The sequence below is a fragment of the Dinoponera quadriceps genome, unplaced genomic scaffold, assembly GCF_001313825.1.
Source record: "Dinoponera quadriceps isolate SergipeBrazil2010 unplaced genomic scaffold, ASM131382v1 scaffold1245, whole genome shotgun sequence".
NCBI classification, from domain to species: Eukaryota; Metazoa; Arthropoda; class Insecta; order Hymenoptera; family Formicidae; genus Dinoponera; species Dinoponera quadriceps.
The window spans coordinates 235,180-261,240 of NW_014555320.1; the positions used below are offsets into that span (position 1 = coordinate 235,180).

At 45.4% G+C, this 26,061-nt stretch overlaps 1 protein-coding gene across 3 annotated transcripts in view; it reads left to right on the plus strand.

The window, feature by feature from the left end:
* LOC106743815 (zinc finger homeobox protein 3-like) overlaps nucleotides 1-26,061 on the plus strand; it is a 406,062-nt gene that overhangs the window by 50,032 nt on the left and 329,969 nt on the right. Inside the window, exon 1 of one of the 3 annotated variants that reach the window (XM_014618019.1) lies at nucleotides 9,297-11,098. The exons of the other annotated variants lie outside the window; for them this stretch is intronic. The gene's annotated coding sequence lies outside the window, so the exon portion shown is untranslated. Of the gene's footprint in view, nucleotides 1-9,296; nucleotides 11,099-26,061 lie in introns of those variants that run through there. 3 annotated transcript variants of the gene reach the window in all.

Sequence of the window (26,061 nt, forward strand, 5' to 3'; positions counted from 1 at the left end):
AGACTTGAGCATTGTGATGCAAATGTGTCTAATCGGCCGAGCCAGCCGACCATATGTCCGTTTGTGCGCGAGGAGACCCCGCGACGTTGCGTCGCGCACCGAGAGATGTACATGCTAAACTCAACCATTAATCATTATTGCGCGCTAATGATGATCGCGGACACGCTTACTTAATCGTACGTTTTGTCCGTGACTACTTCGACGCGGCCGAGAGCTGTCGTCGAACGTCACATCCGCTCTTCCGCGAGACAAGGACTCCGCGTGCGAAATTCGCGAGTTATCTTTTCCTCGTGTGCACAGAGAGAAATATATTTGCTATTTGTAACTATAATCATAGTGAAGCTAAGATAGCGAAATAGATTCAGCTACAATTATAACATTATAATTTACTCCCACTTTGAACCTGATGATGTCTTAAATTTCCCTTTTCGCTTTTTTTTGCATGAAAATAGATCGTTCCTATTTTCCTATTCAAAAGATCGCTCAAGGTTACATTGAAATTAAATCCGTAGAATTAAAAGTTTAAGAAAGAAGTTAATAAGAGTCAGTATCATCAAAGTAGGTTTTCGTTAGTCCATAGATCATCTGAGCGGACGCAGATTATCCTTAAGAGCGTCGAAGTAGCATCCAAATTTCGACTCGGGGTATTGCGCTAATTATTGATTCGACAAAAGCGGCTATCTATTTGGATTCCAGCCCGACCCGGATATTCGGACGATGCGCGTTAATTAATTCGGACCGACCGGTAGGCAAGCCGTATGTAGCGGCCATACGAACGTACGTACGTACGTCGTCGTGCGGACGTGATTTGAAAAGAGTCAGGTGTCCCGACATCTGTCTTCCGTCTCGCGCAAGCCTAATTCCGAGTTCATCGTGGTGGTAATTCGTAATACGCGCTCGTAACCCGATACAATACCGTCCCGGTCGTCGCTTCGTCATCCGGCTATCCGGCCTAACCGCGGCATCTATATGCTAATGGCAGCCGATTCATTACGCAAAACGCACACGGTGCGGACCTATTATCTTGTTTCTTTTTTCCTTTTTTGTCTCTCTCTCTCTCTCTCTCTCTCTCTCTCTTCCTTTCCCTCCTGCCACGAAAGAGGCGCGGCGCGGGAGCGGCGGGCGACGCGGCCGGGGAAAAGTGCACGCAGAAACAGAAACGCAGGAAAGGACGAGGGAAAAAGGAAGGAAAAGGGAGAGGAAACGGGCGATCACCCGGTAGCCGCTGATTTCCATACGCGTGTTAACGGTTCGCGGACAGCAGTTGGTACTCGGGAGAAAGGAAGAGAGAGAGAAAGAGAGAAGAAGAGAAAGGCTAGAGAGGGAAAGAGAGAAGGTTCCGCGCGGCGTATTACCGCGAGCTCCGACGTATATTTAGGCCTCGATTATTTATGATTACGATTATTCCGGACGGCTTTCGAGCGCTTTATTGAATGTTTAGCATGTGCCGGCCACGCTAATTCTGAGCTGCGCGTTTATAGCATATGGGGTGGGGTGAAGGCGCAGAGAGAGAGAGAGGGGGGGGGGGACAGTGGGGGAGGCATCGTCTTCTCTCCTCCTACGTGCGCTCCTTAGACGAGTTTTCGCTCTGTCGCTAATTCGACCCGTTCGATCAAATTACTCGCCGGCGAAACAGCCTCAACCCCCGCCGTTTCGCTTTCGTCCTCGCTCCCCCATCTCCTTTCTCTTCTTCCTTATCCACCTCCTCCCCATCCTCCTCCTCCACCGTCGCCCCGTCTCGTTTCTTTTTACCCTTCCGCCCTGCTCTCTTCCGCCGACTAATGATCATCGTTAATCCCCTTCTTAGCCCTTCCAACCTATCCGCCTCGGGAAATATCTCGTTCGCGATTCTATATGATAATCATTTCCGCCGCGCGAATCGAGCTCGATCCCGAGGAATTGATGTCGGTCGGGGAGAGAGGTCGCTGCCGAGTCTGCCGGTGGATGTCGTTAACTAATTATAGTTGCGCCGGCCAAATGGTCGCCTATACCCCCTCCCCCCTGAGTACTAATGAACACACTTGAGTAAACACATTTTACCGTTTTCTCTTCGCGTCTCTCTCTCTCTCAGAGCTATCTTGGCGCGGCATTAAGTCGTCTCTAGCAAGAACTCGAATGTGCTAATGACATCGGGTCGGCAGAAGAGGGAGAGGGATAAAGAGAGAGTGAGAGAGAGAGAGAGAGAGAGGAGCCAGCTTCTTCCGAGACCACATCGAGTACAGGACGTTTCATATTATCGTCGGCGAGAGAGAGAGTATTCGAAGATCGTCGCTCGACGACTTCCTCGGAGGCCTTTGAGGCGCCTCCGTTGTCATCGTCCATCTTGCCGGTGGTCGATTACATCATAAATAAAGTGTCATCGTAGACAGCTCTTTCTTTCTCTCTGTTTCTTTTCTCTCAAGAGAGAATAAGCGGGCTCGACGCTTCGACTTAAATACTCGAGACTCGCATCGACATATTCGTATCTTCGACGTCCACATCTTCAGCTTCGACCGTTTCTCCCCGCGACTTCCCTCCACGTCGCGTTTCGCGTGGGTTCGTCGAAAGATCGTTTTGCAAAAGTTTCCCCCGCGTTAGTTAAGCGCGGTCCCGCAATAACGCCGGGGCCGACCTTGCAGTCTAAGAAAAACAATGAGAAGTGGCGTATACAGTGGGCGATACGTGTGCGGCCACGTCGTGCTATTTCGGCTCACAAATGTTTCGCGCTTCGGCTTGCCTGCGCAACCCGACCGTTGCGCGTAGGTGGCGCACAATTTATCCGAAATAATTATCGCAGCGATACCGGAACGCGCGAGCGTGTGTATTTGGGCCGCGCGGGTGCCGGGCTCTATTTCGAGGTGCGCTCGCGAGCGCGGATGTTTCGACTTTAATTAATCGGCTCGCTTTTGTAGTAATGTAGGTGGCAGCGGCGACGCGTTCGTTTCGTTCGAAATAACTGCCCAAGACAGAACGTAGGATGGCCGATAGCGCAACCGGTTCCACGATAAATCACGTGGCCGCGCGATGCTAATTGACAAGAAGCGATTGTTAAACTTTCGAGCGTTTGAAAGCCGCCGTTAGAAATCTCCGGCTCTGCCTGCTTCGGCTGTGTTTCGGGAATTAGCACGTGGGGAACGATATATCTCTCTCCCTCTTTCGCGAGGCCCATTATGATCGAATAACCGTGTGTGACTCATTGTTTGGTCATTTATTTTACAATTTTGCATAATGTGAGGCTAACAGTCCGGTGGCGGAGAAGGATATCGTTCGATGATTAATTTTCCCCCGTAAGTGGATTTATCAGATATCGAGTGTGAGATCCGTCGGGACCAATTATACGCGACATGCTCACCGGACGGATCCGTTGCACTCGTGAAGCCTCGCCTATACGCAAAAAATAAACACTCGATTGAACGCCCGATCGACGCAACATGACGTGAGGCAACGCGAGATAACAACGCAAGACATTAATGCGAGACAATATAACCAACGACTCGGCTCGACTCTCTCGTCCTCTTCTAATGCTCTCCTCTAACAACTTCTTATGATTTATATTGTGTCCGAAACACGTGAGCCGTGCATGAAAAGCGGTATATGCAAATCATTTATACTAGAAATACAAGAAATAGTAAAATAATAAAAGAATAAAATAATAAGCAACATATGCGGTAAAATATTTTGTGCTAAATTTAAAACATTTCGCATGTCCCAAATTGTCCACTCAAATTTTTGTGTTAATTTAGCACAAGGTGAATATGTTGAAAAATAACAGAAATTAACACGAAATTAATAAGTTAATCGATACTAAAGTATAAAATGTGCCATTTTACCCACCCACTTATACGTTGAATATAATATGTTAAATTAACACGGATATAATAAAATTTTAATATAAAAATTTTGACAAAAATTTTAACACGTATACAAAATGTTTCTTACTATATAAGAAACACAACAAATAATAAGAAAACGCATTTACGAAAAATTAAACTTTAAAGATACCGGAAGATAATCGAATTCGCCTGACAAATTCGCGCTCTTCTCAGCAAGTGTCTCAAGCGGAGAGAAATTTTCTGCGCCCTTTTCGAGGAAAGCACGATCGTCCCTTGATTTCATTTCTCATATTTGACGTCCTAAAATTTTATTATTACGCATATTCGCGCGTCAATCCACACACACACACACACATACGATCTTATTATCATACATTGGTTCCGTAATATTCCACTTCCCGATTGAATATGCGAAAGGTCTCGGCTTCGAATCGCATTCGCGTCGCGAGTTTGCGATTGTTTCTGAAATTCAGCTATTTTCGGACAGTAACGCCGCTTGCATGTAGGAGTCCGGTTCGCGGCGATAACTTCCTGTCACAGAGTTCACCGTGAACTGCGAGTTGACACACGTGCGTTTCACCTTCATCAGCGGAACGGCGATAATAATCTCAACAGGAATAAAAGAATTAGAAACACACACATATTAATATTTATTTGCAGTCTTTGTAATCTTTGACAATTTTTGTCATCTTTGTCACCCACATATAAGGCCAATATGACACGTTTTCAAAAAATTTCGATTAAAAACAAAATTCTAATTTATTTAATAAATCTTTCAATTTGTGCTGATCGTGGACAAAGCTTTGAGCTACTCATGAAAAAATCAATTCTTTTTACGTCGCTACGAAAATGACCGGCAAATTTTAAGATTGTAATTTTAACCCCTTTCCCCTATAAAAGGAAAGAAGAGGGGGAGGGAAGAAACGTTCTTTTCTAATACCGCACCTCGGATATATATCGGTTGACCAACTTTAAACGCGAACTTACCGCGCGGCCACTCGCCTCGCTGAAAATACCTCATTTATTTAAACGATTGTCCGTCAATTAAGTACGGATCGCGGCAGGTAGGCGGATAATCCGCAATAATTATCGCGTCAACCAGCCCCGCGAACCGCGAGTTTTAACGCCGGGGGCGCCGGATATTTCGAGCCGCGCGCGTTCCGCCTTTAGACGTGAACTCATTGATAATACTTTCCGGTGAAAGCGCGTTTGTACATTTAATCCAACACGCCACGAAAGCCGCGCGCTCGCGCAGACTAACGATATCTGTTACGTATATTATTATATCAGAGACGGTGTCAGCGCGCGCGGCTGGATGTTGAACGTGCTTGCGTCATGTTAACGTAAGCTTCTATAAATGTCGGTTTTATGTTACCAGCGGGGCTGCCAAATTTCATTCGTTAAGGAAGATTCGTTCAACATGTCAATTACACTCGTTTCGAGGCGAGGAGAGAGAAAAAAAGGAACGTAGGAAGAAAGACGGCAGATTCGCGCGGGAGTAACCGTCGGGGCGACTTTTTCGGGTAACGTCAAATTGCTCTTTATCGAATGGCTATCTTTGTGATTCGAACTGGCGGAGCTCCGCTTCATGCGCGCGCGAACCCGCTTAACTATTAATACAACAGCGCCATACCGTTTTTACCTTTTTACAAATTGTAAAGGTACACGCGGATGAACAGCATTACCAGCGCCATCGGCAGCGCGTGTACGAGAATAACCGATCTCGCGCTCAAGATTTCCCTCTTGACACGGTCGACACAGCGGCGGCACGAGAGAGCATCACGCATCGCGACGCGCATAATCGAACTTGACCCATAAAGAAAGTCATCGACACGCCGTCGGGGTTTCACGGCTCTACGATGGCACTCACTTACATGCGGACGGTAAGATAAACCTCGACGAGCGTGTGTGATGCGGCTAAGTTCACAAATTCGAGTAGATAAAGAAGGCGCGCACCGGCCCCGGAGTCACGTTTCCACTCGGCCATTCTTCTCCTGCGCGGCTCCACACGCTCGACAATAATAATATTATCCCTAATCGTGACTGTGTGATACTCTCTCGTCGTTAACATCTACATTCACGCGCTCACGAGCGAGCGATCGAGCGCCGGCCCGTTTCGATCCGTGCCGGACATTTCTCTCTCTCTCTCTCTCTTTGTGCGTTTATTGAAAATAAATACACGACGCCGGCGCGCCTCTCATTACAAAACCCGAAGACGAAACCGAGCCTTTAAGTGCCGGGACCTTTCGCCCCGGTGATTACCGCCGACGATGGTATCGCGTGAAAGGTGTCTTTGCACTCACGGCGGTTTTCCAGCGGAGTCGCGCGTGCTGCCGATGCCAGACGAACTCTCCTCCGCGCGGAGAGCGCGAGACGGGAAAAAGAATACGGACGCGCGCGCGCGTGTACATCTCTCCTCCTCATCTTTAAATAGCGGTGGACGTCGCGCGAGCGCGGCGAAATCCATTTCCAAGTAGCTACGGACGTTTTAGACGGACCACCCACGACGACATCCCCTCTCTCTCTCTCTCTTTCCTCCCTATCTCTCATTCTCTCTCGGTTCCTCACTCGTCCGAGCAACGTTTTGCCCCGCATCTCCGAGCGTTCTTCCGCGAATTTAAATCGCACTTCCTATGCGCTCGCTAATGTCGTCCAAGCGAGATTCCCCGAGACACCCGCACGGTACATCGTCATTTCCCGTGCGAGCGACGTGTCTCGCGTGTATCTCCGCTAACGTCGCAATATCGCGGCTATTCGCGAGCATTTCGGTTTATCTCTCGCGCGAACGATGGGGTGTTTAAGAGGCGTCCGAGAGTATCCGGAGAGTAAGCGCGAGTCCCCCTCTCTCTTTTTCTCTCTCTCTTTCTTTCTTCGGTAGGTGCGCTTGACAAAAAACCAGGCTCATATAATTATCTTTTAAAAACAATCTCTTGATACATAATGTTCGGTCGGTCTGAACAATACCATATCATTTTAATTAATGATATTTATGCGATATTGTAATTTTCTTTCTTTTTTCCTAAGTGTACAAAATGTTGATTATTGTAAAAAGAATCATTTTTGTCGTTGTGCAATTAAGGAGACAATGTCCTGGAATGCGTAATAAATAATGCATCTCTCTCTCTCTCTCTCTCTCGTGTATTGCATTGTGGCTTTAATATAGGTACTCTTTGTAATTCACTTAATCAATCATGCTGTTTCTCTTTATTTTATTTTTGTTATATATAATATCGCTTCTTCTCTATGGCTCGTATTCCATATTTACTCGCCTCATAGACCACGTGTCTATTCAATTCATTCGATTCATTAGATTATGCGTGTATTACCATACTTTAGTCATATTGCTATTTCTTTTATCATTAGCCTTATCCATTCTGGAGCCCCACTCTTTTTCTCGCGTCATTGTAAACTCTATGGGTATACTGTATCCTCAAGGTATCAATAAATACTCTACTCTCTCTCGTTCGCTTTCTCACACTGTTTCGCTCTCCCCTCTCCTTTTTGTAGGCTGTCTCTTATATAACATCATTAAAAAGCGTAGGCCCGACTCTCCGTTCACAATGAGATACATTTTCGAGATCCTTGCAAAAACACGAGATCAGCGCCTGATTTAATGGTGGTGCCTCAATGTCGAACCGTGTTATGTATGCGTTCTTTTAAATGCTGCAGACTGTGAAATAATCCGCTGTCTGATGTTAGGTGCGCGGTCTTCGTCGGGGCTTTCAAGGCGAAATTTTATAACCATCTGCTGAAACAAGGCTAGTAATGGCACCAATCGAGCATGGGTTGACGCTGAACAATATATCCTCGTGTAACAATTTATTAATAACGTCACTGAAACAATCGCGATTTGGTTCTTAGAGGGCCGTTCTATTTCTATATAGTTGAATCACAACAAAGCCTCTGTAAATATAATTCTTCTTTTCACGATAATGTTTGAAAGCTCTTGAGGGGTCTCTAACCTACAGCGCTAAATAAGTAATGCTTCCTCTTTTTCTTTTTTTAACACACCTTTATTAATTATCTACTAAATCTTGAAAGACCTCCTTATTGACCGTTTTGACTTATGTAGTAAGAAAAAGGAGAACGGTCGGTACGGTGTGTCAGGTTTCACCGTATTAATTAATGATGAATTTCTCTTTCTCATAATATTACTTCGCTGCTGCTATAAATTTTGCTTTCAGCAGAGCTATTATCTACTATTAGCGTACCATTGCTTTTTCTTTTCGCTACTGCTTCGCCGCTGCTATAGATTTTGCTTCCTCTCTATAGAGCTATTACTTACCATTATCTGTTATTAGTATATTATTACCTGCTTTTATTACATTCTTACTGCGTTACGTCGCTGTTGTTTTCCTTACTGCACGCTCTGTACTGGCTTTTCAGCCGAAATTGCTTTGTGTATGCCCAAGAGAATACCTGTGTCCCACGGGATAATAAAACTATCTGTCTCTCTCTTTCTCGAGTGATCCCCTCGGATGTCCCCGGGATGTTCTCAGGCCGTACGTCCCAGTCGACGAAGCACAGCGTGGAATCACGTCGTTTCAGCGGGGAACGCGCGAATCGAACTGCTCCGCTACATCAGTCGCGGGATGCACAAGCGATTATCGACCTTTCCTTCCACTCTCTCTGCTGCGCCGACCGGATGATCGATAACAATCGCTAACATAGTTTCACCGTGCGGATCGATCGGATCGGTGCGGATCACGCGGATTACCGATCCGCGAGTCCCGACGTCGCCGCGAAACGCTTTGTGCTATCGCGTGGCGGAACGACGCACAGAGAGGCGCGCGTTAATGATCGCGAAAACGCGCGGGAGGACAGGATGACCGCGCGTTCGGACGCGGCTCTGAGATCTTCCCGAAAACTCGCGGCCATTCTTCGGAATTCTGCCGGGATCGCGCGAGTTCAACGAGCTGTCACTGTCGGCCGCTTCGATATGATGCAATCAAACCGACGCGTAATAGCAGTGATGCTGTGATGCGAAAATCGAGAGTAAAGTCGAAAGGAAAAATCATCGAAATCAAGCAAGCACGGATTGCTCGCTCAACTTCTGATTGACAGCGGGCGTTATCCACCGAAATCAATGATAAAACCGGGAACTCCAACGGAGCGCGTCGGTCTCTCTCCGGCATCGTCGTCTCGTCATCGCGTCGATTCGCGAAATTCGCCGAGCTCCCGGTATCTCGCGCTATTTATCAATCATGATCGCGCCGGGATCAATCACGCGGCGAGAGGCGCGAACAGACCGCCGCCTCCTCTCTCTCTCTCTCACTCCCTCGCGAATTTCGAGAGTATCGTTGCTCCTGACGTCACCGCGGCGTTTAATGAGCGGCTACCAGAGAGGTTCTCCCCACATCCTCCCTACCCGCGCGCGGGGATCGCGACCAGAGGGAGACGGAGCGAGCGGCGGCGGTGGAGGGGGCGTAGGGAGAGCGAGAAAGATAGAGAGGAAGGGGAGAGAGGTAGTATCGTGTCGGACGCTGGACGAGGCGCACGCTCGATGCGAGGCAGCGCGTGCTTTCATGCGTGCGGAGACCGGTGGAAGCGGTACCAGGACCACGGCCAGTCCTGGACGTCCACGTCGTCCTGGTCGTAGGCGTCGCCGCGCGATCCGTCCCGGCCGGACCAGTTCGGAAAGTGGTTGAGGTGTCCAGCCGTCGTCATCGTCGCGCCGACCACGCGGCACACGCGCGTACACGCACGTGCCTGAGTGCTCGGTGTATGTGTGACAGGCGGCGTGAGCGCGACGGAGACGAGCGGCTACCGAGCGCGGCCGAGCGCGGGCGAGGATCCGCGATCATAGCTCGCGGCGTCCTGCCGCGCAGCCGATTGGTCGACGGCCCGAGGAAGTGGTCACCGCTGACAAGGGTTCCGAGCAGGCCGCCACGTGAGTCGAGTGCAGCCACCGCGAGGTAGAATAGCGCGCGCGCCCACACACACGTACAGCGGAGAGACTTTTCGACCTTCCGCATTTGGAGAGACACAGGGACGTCGCGGAAGCGACTGTGATCCGGAAGTGTCTCTCCGGTGTCTGTGGACCGGTGGAGGACTCGCGATGAACTCGCACGGGAGGGCGCTCTGAAAGAGAGAAGAACTTCACCTCTCTGATGAAACACCTTGCTTCCCTCCCCTCGACCCCTCCCTCGGTTATGTGTCACGGAAGGTCGTCATGTTGCCCCGCGGCGGTGTGAGAATCCCTCATCGCCGATGACGCTCGTTACAGGGGAGTGAGATCGTATCGGCCAGGATCTCGCGCCATTTGTCGAAATGGGACCGATGGAACTTGTGTGATTAGGACAAAAACTCCGAGAGAGTGGTAGCCGCGAGGTATCGTGCAAGTCACGTTACTCCGATTACTTCCCCGAGACGCGCCGGTTACGAGGTGAAGCGGTGTTGTGGTCTCCGAGCGAGAGAGATAGACGACGCACCGGCCGATCGCTCGCCGGTCGCTCTCGAGAGACAAGAAACTCTTCTCGTATCAGACTTCAGCTTCTCGTGTGTCCGTGCAATTAATACGCCGCGTGGCACACCGGCTGATCACCCCGATCGAGCGCGCGAATCCGACGTTCTTTCCGGAGCGCGCAAGTGCGCCGCGGGCTGACGCTCCGACTTCGATTCTCTTAATTTCTGCCGCGCGACACATTGTCGCGCACCAGCCACGTGAGTGATCGATCGCGACCTACGACAACGTCGAGCGAAGAAGAGACGCGCGCTCTTTCGCCCGCGGAGCGAGTGCTCGCGTAGCCGAGGATGGAGGACCGACGAGCGCGATCGAGGATCGAGGACCCGGGGTTCCCAGTCCCCGCGGACCTCTAGTTTCCCTCCTCTAGCCGTGACACTCGGCGAGGTAATAGCACGTTCTCCGATCGTCGGCGCGACGAGGATTCGTCGACGAGCGGACCTTTTGCGCGTTCCTTCCGCTCTCGAGCGAAGAACTTCCTCCTCGGGTGAGAAAAGGGAGGGAAGGAGAAGCCCGAAGCGGGAAAGTTCGAATTGCGGAGGCACGTCGTTGCGGAAGAAGCCGCGTGGTCGATCGATCGATGGTGACTCGACGTCAAGGACCGCCGCAGTGACTCCGGTGAACTCTCTTCGGTGAGAGAGAATCGAGCGGGACGCGGGGAAGGGAGAGTGTGAAAAAGGTGGGTGCGTGCTCGGAGGAGGTAACGAAGAGAACTCGAACAGAGTCCGCCCGCCGCCAGCGAGAAAAAGTGTACCAGGCGTTTAACGCAACTCGGATCAAGCTGGATTTTCGCGCCCGCGATATATCGCGCTTTCCGCTTGGGGTGAGCAATCTAACAGGCCGTGCGACGGATTTCTATTAGTTACAAGGGTCTCTCGGTAATTAAGAGAATGGCCGACTTGTCGATTCGAGACAATGTTTTGTGCCTCTGAGTCTTTGTGCCCGAGTAACGCGCAATGACTGTCTTGTATCTGGTCTTAAATAAAAAAGTTCACGACTCTGTGTGTGATTGATGGCAAATCGCTGTGAAAGAAGGTTAAAAAAATGATGATTTGGGGCAAATATTGAGGGCATAAAATGTTTTCTTGAAACTACAACTCCGTATTTTCTCGTTAGACTTGTAAGAACTTGTGACTGGGATTGTCATTCTATGCGCATCGTACGATTCCTCGTAAATCTTACGGCAGAAGCTTTTTGTAAGCCATAAATATTATATGGGAAATCTTTTAGTAACTGTCAAAAAATATGAATAAAAAGTGTTCAAATTACACGTGAAAACTTAATAGTATATCGCTGATCATTAATCACTAATCGGACGGCTGAAGGCTATCTCACTATGGTCTATGGTCTATAGTCACTGCGATCCATCTAGATCTATTGTAAATAATTAATATAACAGACTCTATTAATGCTGTCCCATTCCTTGAACATAGTAACGTTAACAATTTCCAATTAGACACGTTTTTGAATAATTGTGCGTTTGAATAATTGTCATGACTGCCGTTTTGTAAAATCGTCGTCGATTTGTCAAATTATCAATAGTCATGATGCACAAATAATGCTCCTGGTTGGAGATTTTCTATGTCACTATACTTAAGGAATGGGACAGCATTAATGGAGTCTACTGTACATACTTGATGATTAAAATAATGGGAACACCTGAATCTGCAAATAAGTCGATGATTTTTCTTGAGTCGCGGTCTACAATAGGTGTTTTACGGCTTAAGTCTTGAGAAGTTGACCAGTCACAGTCGAATGTGAGGAGAATAATCGACCGTGATTGGTCAATTTCTTAAGGCTTAAAACACTATGGTAAACCGGAATTTACGCGTAATCACGCGCAACTCTTAAATGACTAGTTATATATATTTGAAATTACTTACGCTCATCGTAAACATAAACATAAATATAAACATGTAACCATGGGCGGTACAGAATTGTAACTTACTGTAAGTCAGATTCTTACGATTGCTTCATAAACTACAATCTTACAATTTATTTATAAATTTATTTAGAATTGCAGCGTAAGTTTCAGATATATTGATGTAATCGCGAGCCACTTAAAACAATCTGATGAGTCACGTTGACACGCGATTGAAACATCAGACAAGCACAGATGCGCGCTATTTAGCTAATTACTACTGCACGGAAAAAATCTCAGTTCGTGTAACAAAATAAGCATCAGACCGAAATTCTTTGATGAGAGACGATATCTCCGTTGCTGTCAAAATGCATAATCCTCGCGATGACAGCCGCGAGTCGAAGCAAGCAACAACTTGCATTGAGAAAAGGTTCGTTCTTTTTAAATGTGCTGCACTAAAAACGTCGTTCCTTTTCCTTTCAATACTCGATTACGTAGTTTCAATACTCGATTACGAATTTCATTCTAAAGGAAGAAAAGTGCAGCCTAATTCAGCTAAGAAAAACAGATCTAAAAAAGAAGAGGCTTCAACACTCCGATATATTCGAGCTTGAAGTTTTACGCCTTTTTTTAGGAAGAAAGAAAGAAATTACACGTATGTCTGTATGTGTGTGTATATGCATAAAATATATGCCTCTCGTTACATTCGACCTCTCGTTTCAGAAGCGTAAGGAAAAATGGGTCACAGATGCTTCCAAAAACGGAATGATTAAATCGCATCTGTCTTTAAAAGCGCCAAGCTGGTCCATACCTCCGATGGTTTTAGCACAATAAGCGCGGAAATAAGCTGTAAAAATACCAAGGCAACACGTCGGGCATGTGGAATGGACGCTTTTATAGAACACAGCCGTTCCTAATGGAATAATTCAAGGCACTTGGGAAGTGCGATCGCGAGAAAGAATGAACGAAAAGCGCGATGCGCGTGAGAGAGCACCCGTCGCCGATCGCTACGCTATAATTAGGACAATGTCGCGCGCGTCCCGCCCTACGAAGCGGAGAAATAAACAATTTAAGGCGTGAGTAGGGCTTCGTTGACGGAAAACGCCGCTGAAATTAGCGCCTGCGTCGATCGTTATTAATGACACACACGGGACCGGCGGCCGCATCGCTTATGAACTCGGTGTAATTATACGATTGACGCGAGAATAAATCGATGAATTAAGGATTAAAAACCTGGCGCGATATTGAACGCTTTTCAGGCGATCAGAAAAGGAACATTGTCTCGGGATAAAAAATGAGGAAGTATTCTGAATCGAAATTTTAGATCTACTTTTGATGAGAAAGCTTTAGGTCTAATTTTGATTATTAGTTATTCAAGGAGATAATTTTATATATTATAGCAATCCTTTTTTTTACATAAATGTTACTTTTTATGATATTAATTTTATAAATGTGCGTGTAAAATAATATTAAATTAATTCTTATTAACAATATTGTTGCAGCTTGTGTTCACATGATTATTAATAATGAGATGTATGTTGGTATTCCTGTAAGTTAATAAGAACTTGAATAATGATGTTAAGTTAACGATTGGAACTTCTTCTAACAATTCTTAACTGTAATAATAACTGTCTTCAATAATTATATAATAAAAACGTTTCTGTTTCAAAAAAACTAACACATATTACTTGCCTTCCTTATAAATATTACATATTTTAACACGCTTAAATTTCCATGTTTATTATTTTGATTAATTGTAACAAGATTAAAAAATGACTTAGGAGAAAAAGAATTTGAATTTATTAATATTTCGTTTATTTATATTATAAGAAATTAAGAAGAATTTAGAAATATCGCAGTAAAAGCAGCAAACCATCCAAGTAGAATTTACAGACTTTAAATGGAAGCTGTAAGTTGAGTAGAATCAAAAGTGGTTAGGCTTCAGAATATCAGAATAGGCGTTAAATGAAATTTTCAGATCGGAAGTAGAATCAAATCATAATCGTGTCGTATTTTTTGCGTGATTAGAAGTGACGGCACACTAAAGTGTCCGATACACCGGGCGAGAGGGCTTTGTCCGCTCACGAAGAATGCAGCTTTCTGGTGGAGCGTTACCGCGTAAATGATAATAATCTTCTTGCTTACTCCACTCAGGGACTCGGTGCGCGGATAAATTCTTTTTCTACTTGCCGATTCCACTTATCATCCTCGCGCGCACGCTGAATGAATAGCGCGAGTACATTTCGCGTTGATGCGACGTGGTGTTGGCAAGGCATTAGTGGCACCCACGGCAGCGGCTGCCAGAAATGTCTACGGTGCACTAACTACCGTAAAGGCCGGCTAGCCGTAATTCGCGTATAACGCAGAAATAAACAACGCGTAAAGCAGCGGGTTATACAACGGCGGCTCGGCTGGCGAAAAATCGCGTCGCCGGGAGCTGCGACTTATTCTCGGCGTACGCGGAGAAAATATTGTTCAGTAAAAATTACATTGAAATTACACTTCTTTTCGCGATATTTTCACAATGAAAACTTTCAAGAAGGTACGTGAGATGACATTACAGATGACATCATCTCAATATAACCTGACTCGTTCTCTTCACCCAGGCAGACTGTTTTTAATGATATTTAAATATACATAATGGCGTGCATTACCATTTTTAATGAACTTTGCACTATCGGCGATCGCTCACTGTTCCATACATCGTTGAAATGATATTTCAAATCGAACAAAATATATTATTAAACGACTATTGTAATGTTTATCGCGAATATTTAAAATAATAAATACCAATACTTTCAGTTTAATGAATTATATGTTAAAACTTACTATTGACATATTGTAATCTTAGTTATAAACGTAGTATAATGTATAATACTAGTTGTACTACTAAAAGAAATTACACAAAAATTGCAAGATTTCTTCTTTATTATAATGAAATATGCTTGTTCCGTATTATAGTAACACAACATTCAAGTAATTACAATATTTTTGCAATAAAAAGTCAAACGTGTATAATATTTGTAAGTAAAACTATTGTAATTCCGATCATAATCTCTGTATGGTCCAAGTTTTTTTACCAAAATTTTATTCTAATTTTTACTATAATATTTCCTCCGTGTAGTTATGTTTCTTCTCTCTTGCACGAAGAAATGCATCGCTGTTTCAACGCCAAGTAACGAAAAACCCGTCAAAGTTCTTAAAGAATCGAAGGGAATTGATTTTGTTCCACGTCGTCGAAATTGTGTAACAGGATGCGGCCCGGCGATCTCCGAGATCGTTTCCGATTTGGGAAAACCCATCGAAATGATAATTTTCGGCGGGGAATTTTTCCGGTTTCGAAAAGAGATCGAGTTGAATCGAGCGAGCGCTGCGCGTTCTCGCGCGAACCTCGCGCTCTAATCGTCGTCGACCGGTAAGCGAGCGAGTTAATGACAGACCGGAAGCGGCGTTTAATTAAAGTACGCACGTCCGGCAGAGACGTTTTCACGAGAGGCTCGGTTATACTTGTCCGGCAGTTGCGTAATTCCACGTACGAAGGGAAGAATAATAAATTATCGCGGATCATGCACTAATAAACCCGAGCGCGTTCGCGAGCAGTTCCCGCGAATTGAATCCCGCGGAATCGACTGCGTTCTTTATCGAGCCGTCGTGACATTGTAATGATTACGCAATAAGTGCTAACAGTGCGCTCACGCGTTTACTTGTACGACAGTGGTAATTACCGCGGATTCTTCTTCGGTTTCAAAGCAGGATATAATCGTCGCGTACAATCATGTGTAATTCCAAAGTTGAAAACTTTGAACACATGAATCTCAACGACGACGAATAATTAGCAAATAGTGCACAACAATAAAAATCTAACGTTCCTTCGTATTTTTTCATGCTTCCTTTTTACCATCTATTTAAGAAACTCTATTTGGTTGTTTATTTATATATTATTTATTCATTTATAGAGCCGATGACTCACGTCTATAAGTGGACGCTCTAAATATCGCGGGACTTTTTGACGTTCTTCGGTTACGCCGGAATTGACGAGGAAGGTGTTAGAAAGTCTATAATTAAGGAAGCGACGTGATAAATCGCGGCGAGTTTTCGTGTTACGTCGACTGTGTCAGATGAATATGCCCGGCCTTTACGCTTCATCGATACTCACGCTTGGAAATAACTCGGCGCGTGATTGCCGCTTCGCTGGCGATCGCGTCTAAAAACGACACGAATTTAGCGCTGAAAAATTAATCGGTGCTGCCAACGCGACTCGTTCTGATCGCGCGTCGCCGTGAATAACGGGACCGGGACTTTTTCACGGAGCGAAACGTGAGCGATCGCTCGCGGTGTTAATGACTTCTCTACGAATGCCGGTCGTGCTTAAGTTATTAGCGATTAGTCCACGGCGATTTGTAATGCTAAAATTTACCCGTGAACATTATGATCTCCGGCGGGAGGGCCAATTCGCTTTCACGACTCGGCCGGAACACGCCGGCTTTCCTCGTTGTTCCAAAACGCGACCGGCGTCTCGTGAGAACCCGAATCGAAATTTGTTGTCTTTCTCACATATTTTACATTAAATCCATTAAGTCCATTAAGTACATCAAATCTATTTAATTATACATTAAGTCTGCAAAGGTCTCGTATCGTGCTCCTTTGATGCTACAAATGGGAAGTTGTTTCCGACTTTTCCACTTGAAGACTTAACATAGAATTTAAAATTTCCCACCGGGAGATTTAAATTCCCTTTGTAGTTTCAAGAAAGCACCAATAATGGGACAAACGGGAAGTTATTTCTCTACTTAAAGACTTAACGTAGAACTAATTAGACTTAATGTAAAACCAAAATTTCGTCCCGGGAAGAGATTCATCACAAATTTCCAAACACTATATAATTACACTTCGCCGAGGTCTCCTACTTTTCTTTTTTTGCATATTTTACAATCCGAGATACTGTTCTTTCTCTTTTGTACAAAGTCCAAAGCGAAGGAACAGCGGTCTCATTTTTTCGTCGAGCGTTTCGTTTTTTTCGCTCTCTTCTAGCGGTTTGCGCGATGGATGTCGGCGCGAGAAGCGTAGAATCGAGCGATCGAAAGTCACGAGAGTGATCGTTGTTTGAAGAAACGTGATGCCGGGCGATCCGGCAAAAACCGATGAACTCGGCCGGCCGAAAGTCACGGCGGGGAGAGAGAAAGCGATTTCTATGGTTCATAATAAACGAACGGGCCGGACGGTCAGCCGACCGGCCGGGCCCGGTCGGGTGTAAATGATTTTATTGCTAAGTGTGTTACGGAGGGAATTAACGACCGGGCAATTATGCCGTCGTTTGGCGTTTTTATGCACGAGCGATTCCTGTGGGAAAGCGGCGCGCGCTCTCCTTTCGGCGCGCGCGCGCGCGTGAACATGCGCGCGCGGAAGTGCACGTAGCAATGGCCGGTGATCGTTACATTGTAACCGATTCGTAGAAATCGTTGGCCGATTAGCGCCGTTAGATCGCCGCCGCCGCGCCACAACGGAGAGAACACATCGCGGAAGAGCGATTTCGCGACGTCCGAGATTGCGATGTCTGATTTGAGAAAATTCCATAACTCGTTTCCCGCGTTCTTTATTCGTTCTCTCGTTCTCTCTCTCTCTCTCTCTTATAACTTTCGTAACTCATCGGACTGCTCGTCTTTTTCTATACACGTTGCATATCACTTTTGTTACGGATGAATGAGTGAAGCGATATGCGAAAGAGAGAAAAAGAAAACACATTGCGCGGTAAAGAACGTTTCGTACTTGTGTTAAAAGCGATTCTTGTTAAAACTTTTGTGTGAAATTTTTCACATACCCAAAATTTAACATATGTTAAATTTTTAACATATGTTAATATGTTTTGTTTATATTATCTCAATATTTTGTGTTAAATCTCTATTCAACATGTGTTAACGTTAAAATAATACATTGTTTACATTCATTGTCGATTAACGTATTAATTTGGTGTGAATTTTTGGCATAATATTTGGGTGACTCTTCACTACATTCACCTTGTGTTGAATTAACAAAATTGTTCACCATATGTCGCTACAGAAATGATGACCGCGAATTACAGCCGCAGATTATAGTCGCAGATGCGAAACACTCTTTCCTCGGTGTATGTTCGTTTGCGTTCAACACACGTTTAGCCATCTTAATTTTGTATATCCGGGTACGGACGGATAATATCAATGCGTAAGGCAGCGTAAGAATCAATGGTCGCGCTTAGCGGGACCGACGATTGTATGACAGGCGAGTAGCTATTGAGCCCGATTAACGCGCACCGATAGATCCAGTCCATCGAACTCGATCGCGACGATTTCAATGCGAGAGTGGGCGTTATACGGTATCGTCGAAAAATCACTCACCGTAAATACGGGCGTATACATTTACGCACGCTACTCGCGCGAACGGTTGCATGCGTTTTGCGATGGGCAGCGCAGATATGCGCGGAATTTCGAAGTGATACCGGCCGGTATCATTATTGGCCTAGCCGCTAATTATTTTAGCGCGCACGGCTATTGCGGCAAAAAGCTGCGCGCTTAGTTAATAAAGTAAGCCTGTCCGACATGCAAATCCACCTTGAGGCTCTCCCCGTGCGCGCCACTTTGCGGTAAATCAATGGAAATCAATGCGCGCGACACGATACGGCGCTTTGCAGACTCGCGAGCGAGTGATCTTTGTAACACACGCGAGGCACTAATTACATTCTTGCAAATTGTTTTGTAACGCGTAAGAACTAATTATACCGTTGTAACCGAGCTCGCCGAGCCACAAACCGTTGCAGCGCGATTGATAAGCGGTTCCCACGTTCCCATTGTGTCTCTCGTTTATCGACGTTCGGTGCTTTTCAGCGACTTCACTGAACCGCTAAGTCATTTTTCGGGAATTTTGATTATCAACCGCTTTCCCTCCCACTCGATTTCGCAGTTGTTCCGTTCTCGCGATTAACGCGGGGCGTTGACTTGCAACGTGAGCGCGATTCGAATTTTTCTGGCGATTTTTTTTTTATCCTTATCCACACGTGTTTTTCAATGTATATCGGTTTCAGCGAGGCTCGAAATGAGGGAGACCGGCCGGTCAGCTGTCTCGGAAAGGTTCCGAAAGTATCCGAGTCGAACATTTTTATATTACTTCGAAGCTCTTAAGGATAGTTTGTACCTATTTAAATAGCTTGCAGCTTAATAAAAATTTATCGAAACTTTCTCTCTACTTTTATCTACTTAAATTTATTGACTTCTTCCTTGAATCTTGAATTTCACAGATTCGATTTCAATTCTACCTCGAAACAACTATTTCGAAACTTACAATATCGTCAAGGTCAGAGTAGAAATAAATTATATTATCAGTGTTGAAAGATTCAATCTCTTATGCTATTTTAGCTCCTGTTTAACAATACCGAACACTTGTTAATTTCTCTCTTGAATCAATAATGTCCATCAGGATAGTTTGCGGCTATTTAGATGGCCTGTAGTCTAGTAAAAACCTACTTTGATAGATAGATATTAACCTCACTTTTGAACTTTCAATCCTATTATAGATTTAATTTTAATCCTATCTTGAACAACTTATTTTGAGCTAAAACAGCGGAAATGGACATTTAAGGTATCATCAGGGTCAAAGTAGGAGTTAATTATTATAATTATTATATTATCAGAATTGAAAGTATGTGTGTGTGTGTGTGTGTGTGAAAATTGATCTTGCTATCTTAACTCCTACTATGTCGCAGAGAATTAAAGCTTTAACACAGGACGAAAATGACGAATCTCGGGTGTAGGCCGAGAGAGAAGGACTCAGCGCGCGGACACCGCGTTACGCGTTGTTCGGGATTAATAGATCATCGCCAGTTCTAAACCGACGTGCGGCATTTTTGCCGGTAAAACACGGTAAATTTCCGACTTGTTGGCAACAAGTGTCTCGGCGTGTGTTACACAGCTCGCGCGGCAGCTTAAGTTTCAGCCACGGACGTACCGAATTTCCGCCACACCTGTTGCGAAACGTTTCGGATTTGCCAACGAGCAGTACTTTCCACAGGCAGCGCTGCTGTATGTGTGTGCGCGCGCGTGTGCGCACCGACGGTTCGGTTTAATTTCGGGAATTATTATTATGTCCCCCTCGCGAGAGCGAGCGAGAGTATCGCGCGTCCCAGCGCTCCGTCTCGTCTCTATTTTTAAATATTATCGCCGCATTCCCGCCACCACCGACTGCCGCCTCGGCAGTTCCAGTCACCGCGTGAGGGATTCGCCTGGTCTCTTCTTCTCGTTTTTTTTTTCTTTCCTCTCGTCCCTCCTCTCTCATCAAAATTAATCGCGCTCGATGGATCGGCGCGTTCTCTTATTTTTATACCTCGCGCCCGCCTCTCCTCCGCGTCCGAGGACGAACCTCGCGAATAAAACGAGCGGAATGCGTCGTCCGCTGGAGGGCCCGCGAGATTCGACCGGTCGCGATTTCGAACGCGGCCGGATCTTTCACTAGAAATCGGGAACGGCGGTCGCGGCTGCGCAGACACGCCGAGCCAGGCAAACGTGTAGGTGGAAATGTCAACGCGCGAGCGAGGAAACGAAGGTAACGACCAGACCTTGAACTCGCGCGCTCGCTCGCCACTGCTCCAGTTTCGAGAGGATTTTTACGATTTTCTCGGGGACTCGACGCGCATCGCGATTTTTCCCGCCAGCGCTTCTGCAACGAGGATCGGCGCCGTCCTTCGGTCCGACGCGACCCAATGACGCGTAGTTGAGACTGACGAAGCGTCTTATTCGCGCGACATGCGTAATCGTCTCCTCCTCAATTAACGCCGCGCCGAACCGTGCCCGGTTTCATTACGCCACCTTTGAATAATGCGCACTCACGAGTGAGAGAGAGAGAGAGGCGAACAGGAGGAAAGAGAGAAGGAAACATCACATCGGCGCAATCTGACTAACACTTTTGCTGGAATCTCTCTCATCCACTTCACAGACCGCTCGGCCTCGCTCCGGATAATCTGGGTTAGTCCTCGAAAACGATCGGTCGTCTTCGAGCCATCGTGACGCCACCGCGAGATGCGCGATTTTTCCCAACAATACCGAGATCAGAATCCGTCGATCGCCGACAGAAAAGGAAATAATCGATTCAACCGTTGTCTACTAGGAATTCCGTCGCGAGATTTAATTACTGTCCGTAGCGGAGGTCGTAAGCGCGATTGCGGGATCTTGATCTTCGTGGTTACATCAACTGCAAGTGATGTCACCTGGGGCAAAAACGCGCCGCGTTGCCTGATCGGCGCCGCGAGTATCATTTTATTGTACGCGGTCGTCGCGGCTAATTCTCGCGTGGATTACGTCGCATTGAAAAAAAACAAAGTGTTTGAATATTTGCGTGACTACACGATCGCACGGTGAAAAGAATTACAGCCGGGACAATCGTTTTTCATAGTAAGTACCGCTATGGTGTCGGTGATAACAAACTTATATGTGTATTACTGTTATTGCTTCGTCGTTACGAGAAGATGCTACGGAAGAAAATGCGCCGATACGTGTTAACAGAATCGATCAACAGCGCCGTGAATGATGTAAATCTTCTTGATTCCAGCGATGCTAATGCAGCTTGAGTCGCATGATGTATTCGATAATATTGCACTGAGAGAAAAATATCGGGTATTTGTAATTATAACAGCATTATTACACGCCACGTAGTAAAATAATTCGAATCGGGAGCACCATTCTTCTGGTAAGTGTTACTGTAGTGTCGGTGATAATAATTTTGCGTGCATACTGCTATTTTTGTCGTTGAGATCAAAAAGAGGACATAGTTGTAGCCGAAAATAACTATCATTTCTCTCGGTGTGCATGGCGAGAAGTTTGGTTGAATTTATCGAACAATGTACAAACCAAACGCGTTTTGGTTAAAGCAAACAGTATTTTTCGTTCTTTGTAAACCAAATTCGGTTTTTACGATCAGAATGTCTCTATATCCTTCAAAAATACGTTTGCTTATTATCACATAAATTTAACCAAACTTTCCTTTTCGTGTGTTATTGAATAAAGATTTACTCCAATTATGGCACTGCTGACGAATTCTACTAATATGCAACAGCATTTTTCCCCGTATATAATTGGCGCCGAAAATCGATATAATTTTAATGATATCAACCTTTCTCTCTCTCTCTCTCTCTCTCTCTCTCTCTCTCTTTCTCTCTTTCTCAGTGTCTTCTCGCTCAGTCTTGCAGATTAGATAAAAAATTGTGATAATCATATCTTATAAGTAAACGCCGTCATTTTCGGACATATAAATACTAATAACGATCGTTCTTGAGTGCAGCTCAATCGTTTTTGCGGCAAAATTTCGGCGAGATTAACGATCTCGCTTGTGCTTTGCATAATTTTCCCAGCAGATTCCGCACAAATTCGCCTTCGAGACTCCACACTCAGAGGAATCGATCCGCGTCGTCGACGATGCGACGACACTCGAGCATTCGTGGACGCGGATTTTACGAGCGAGATACCGTCGGCCCCTTTAATTTGCCGTCTTGTCCAGTCAGCTGGCAACGTTCTCTTTCTCAGAAAGAGAAAGAGAGAGAGAGACAGCCCGATGAAATGAATTCTAAGTAACTCCGTGCCCGTAAATGTCCACCGAAACTGATCGTGCGTCTCGAAAAATGCAAGAAATTATATCAAGGAAAAAGGGAGAAAATCGGTTTCGCGCCTTATCGAGTCCACGATGTTTCGTCGTATCTTTTGTCGACATGTTTGTCGACGTTGCTTTCAAAACAACCTCCCGTCGGTCGAAAATATACTTCTGCTCACGTCACGCGTTATTGACCATTATCCGAGTCGAAATTTTAGTCCTGTATTAAATGTTTAATTCTATAATATAGTAGAGGCTAAGACAACTGATAGGAAAATATTTGGTATTTGTTAAATTATAATATCATAATTTAAAACCATAGTAAATGAATTATAGTCACTGTTTAAATTGTTTGGAGTGAAATCTCGCTTGAAACGAGCGAAAAGTGACAATATTTTCACTCGAAGGAGCAGTAAAAATACTTCCACTCGAGATCGCAACACTGAATATTTCATTCAAGCTTAAAGCGGATTTTGACTCCATACAAGAGAATGTTTCAATCGATTAGAGTGAAAATATTCTGGTAACGGAATACATCGTATTTACTCTTTAATTTCGAGTGAAATTATTCACTCGATGATCCAGAGATGAAGAATTAACTGGTGGAGCGTTAAAATGAAATCTACCGAATTATAGGTTCACGAGAGAAGTTCATAAGTGTCAGCGTCTCATCAAAGTAGTTTTTCACAGTCTATGGGCCATTTGGGTAGTCACAAGTTTATCCTTAAAAGTATCAAAGTAGCATCGCAATTTCGAGTGGACGCGCGGCGGACAGGCGGAAGCAGGAAGCGAAACGCCGGCGATAACCGGAGCGTCGACCGGCAAATACTCGGCAGAGCGCGGCTTTTTCTTCCTTCCTTCTCGTCATCTCGTCGAAAAATTAATCGCCGGTTGCGAAACAGGGCCGAGTGGATCGGCAACTCGCGGAGAGGGTGCCGGCGATCGGAGGCCGCGATTTTATAGCGCGAAACGCCGAGCGACCTCGCGCCTCGGCGAAAATTGAGGCGCTATTAATACTTCAAATAATAGTTCGAATGCATTACGCAATGGAGCGGCGGCTGGAGTGAGGCAGAATGAAGGGGGGGAACGGGAAGGACTATTAAACGCGGAATGCGCGGCAAAACGATAATGGCGAAACTATCAATCTGCCGTTAAAGATGAAAAATGTGACTCCGGGTTAGGGAATGGCGACCACAAATAATGGGATCGTAATAATGTCCACGCGAAAAAGTCCGCCACGCCGCGAATAGGCGATCGTTTCGTGTCGCTCAAACGTGGCCGGCGAGCGCGCGCACACGCTCGCTCGGTATTCTCGGACGAATGCGCTTCGATGACGATAAAAAATTTACGCGCCCATTACTCCGTTATTACATTGTGTCTCGCTGCTCGGCGTCGGTCGGCTTTATTTAAACATCTGACTGACACGCGGCCGGACGAGTGTTGCGATTTTCGACAAATTTGTAACCCGCCGAATGCGAGAGAAAAAACACAGGGTGTTCGCGCGGCTATTGAAAGTGACAGGCGGAAAAGCGTTATCGTTCTTCGACGTGCCGTGACGTGCTCGGTATCCCGTAAAGCTCGTAATCGAAGTTGTACGAACAACTGCCGTATGAAAATAGCGATCCACGCATTAAAGCGCCGATCTCTCGTGAGTTTTCGTTTCTACGGAGAGAATAGAGGAAAGGGGTATAATACGATCTGCCGATTTTACTAAGCTAGTAACAAATAACGAATCGGTGTCCAACTTATTAGGAGATTTTAATAATAATAAATAATCTACTGCAGTTTGATTTTAATTAATCTTTCAACGACAATTGATAATATAATGAGAAATATATTTTAGATACATTCATATATAATTTTTTGTAATATTTTTTCGTAAAAAATTATATAATTGTAATAAATATTTTCACTTTCTCTATAAAACTACTATGTAGCATATTTAAAAATACATAAAATAATAATATATTTTTATTTTTTATTTCTCATATTGCCATACTTCTTTAATTGAATAAATTAATATAGTGATTATGGTGTTAGATGATGTATCATGTGTGAATATCATATGCAGGTAAATTGACATTTCATATACTTTATTTTAAATTATATATAATTATAAATAATTGTTTTTTTTTTTCTGTCTAGATATTATTTTCTTTCAGTTATGTTGTCATAAGTCACATTTTCTGAAAATAATATATTTATTTGTACTTTGTCATATTGTATAGACACTATAACAACAAAATAATATAAGAAGTTCGTAAAAATGATGTTTTGTGTATGTATAAAAATACTAATTTTTACCGACATATGGGAGCAAGATAACGAAACTGACACGTTCTCAAAAAATTTTAGTCTTCAGCAACTCCGAAAGAAAAAAATTGATCATTATTTTTAAGTTACTACAAAGGTGAAGAAAAATTAACAAAGCTTAAGCTCGCCATCCTACCCCCTTTCCCCCTACGCACGAGACATTTCGCGAAACGTCGCTTCAGTTTCGATACGCCGACCGTTTTGACGTGTTTCTATGCTTATCCCCTTTCCGTTGATTTTTTCCTTCCCTATTTGATCTCGCCGTAAACTGAATATATCACGGCCTTTAAGGACAACTTTAGACCAACGGCGCTATTTGCGAGCGGCGATTCCGTAGAAAAGATTACTCGCTGACCGGAGTATTCGTGTCCGAGCAACTAATTGCCTTAGCTCGTAAAAAAGGCAAAAAGAAGAAGGAGCAGGAAAGGGAACGTCCATAACGACTGTACGCACACGTGTCGCCGTGCGAATATTTTATATCCCGCGTAATTGCCCGGCGTTCGGTTTTAAGAAACCGAAATTGCGCACTACGGCTCGCGATCACTACTCGTGATCGAGCCCGCGTTCGCGGAAAGCCATTTATCCGCCTAAATTACCTCGGCAATTAGACGCCGCGCGGCACCACCGTATCTTCGTGAATCACCCGGTATGCCCACGCGAGCGAGCAAGAGCGAGCCCGCGGCCAGGCTTAATTATCGGCTCCGAGGGTACAACAACTCGCGCGCGCGCGCGACACTCGCGCGGCCGGACAATTAACGGGCCGAGTGTTTACAATCTAGCGCTTAGCGGGACGGCAAGTGGCAATCAAGCCGGCCAATTAATCGGGGCCCGGCTCGTACGTTCGCGGCTCGAATTCCTTAATTTGCGGCGATTATGCGCGACCCGGTAATTAGGCCCGAGTGCTGCACGAGGCGGCGGCGACGAGACCGCGCGTCCCAGCGCGACGTCCTCCGACTGGCCGGAGGTGTCCCGATGGCGAAATATATAGATCGGGGGGGGGGGGGCCC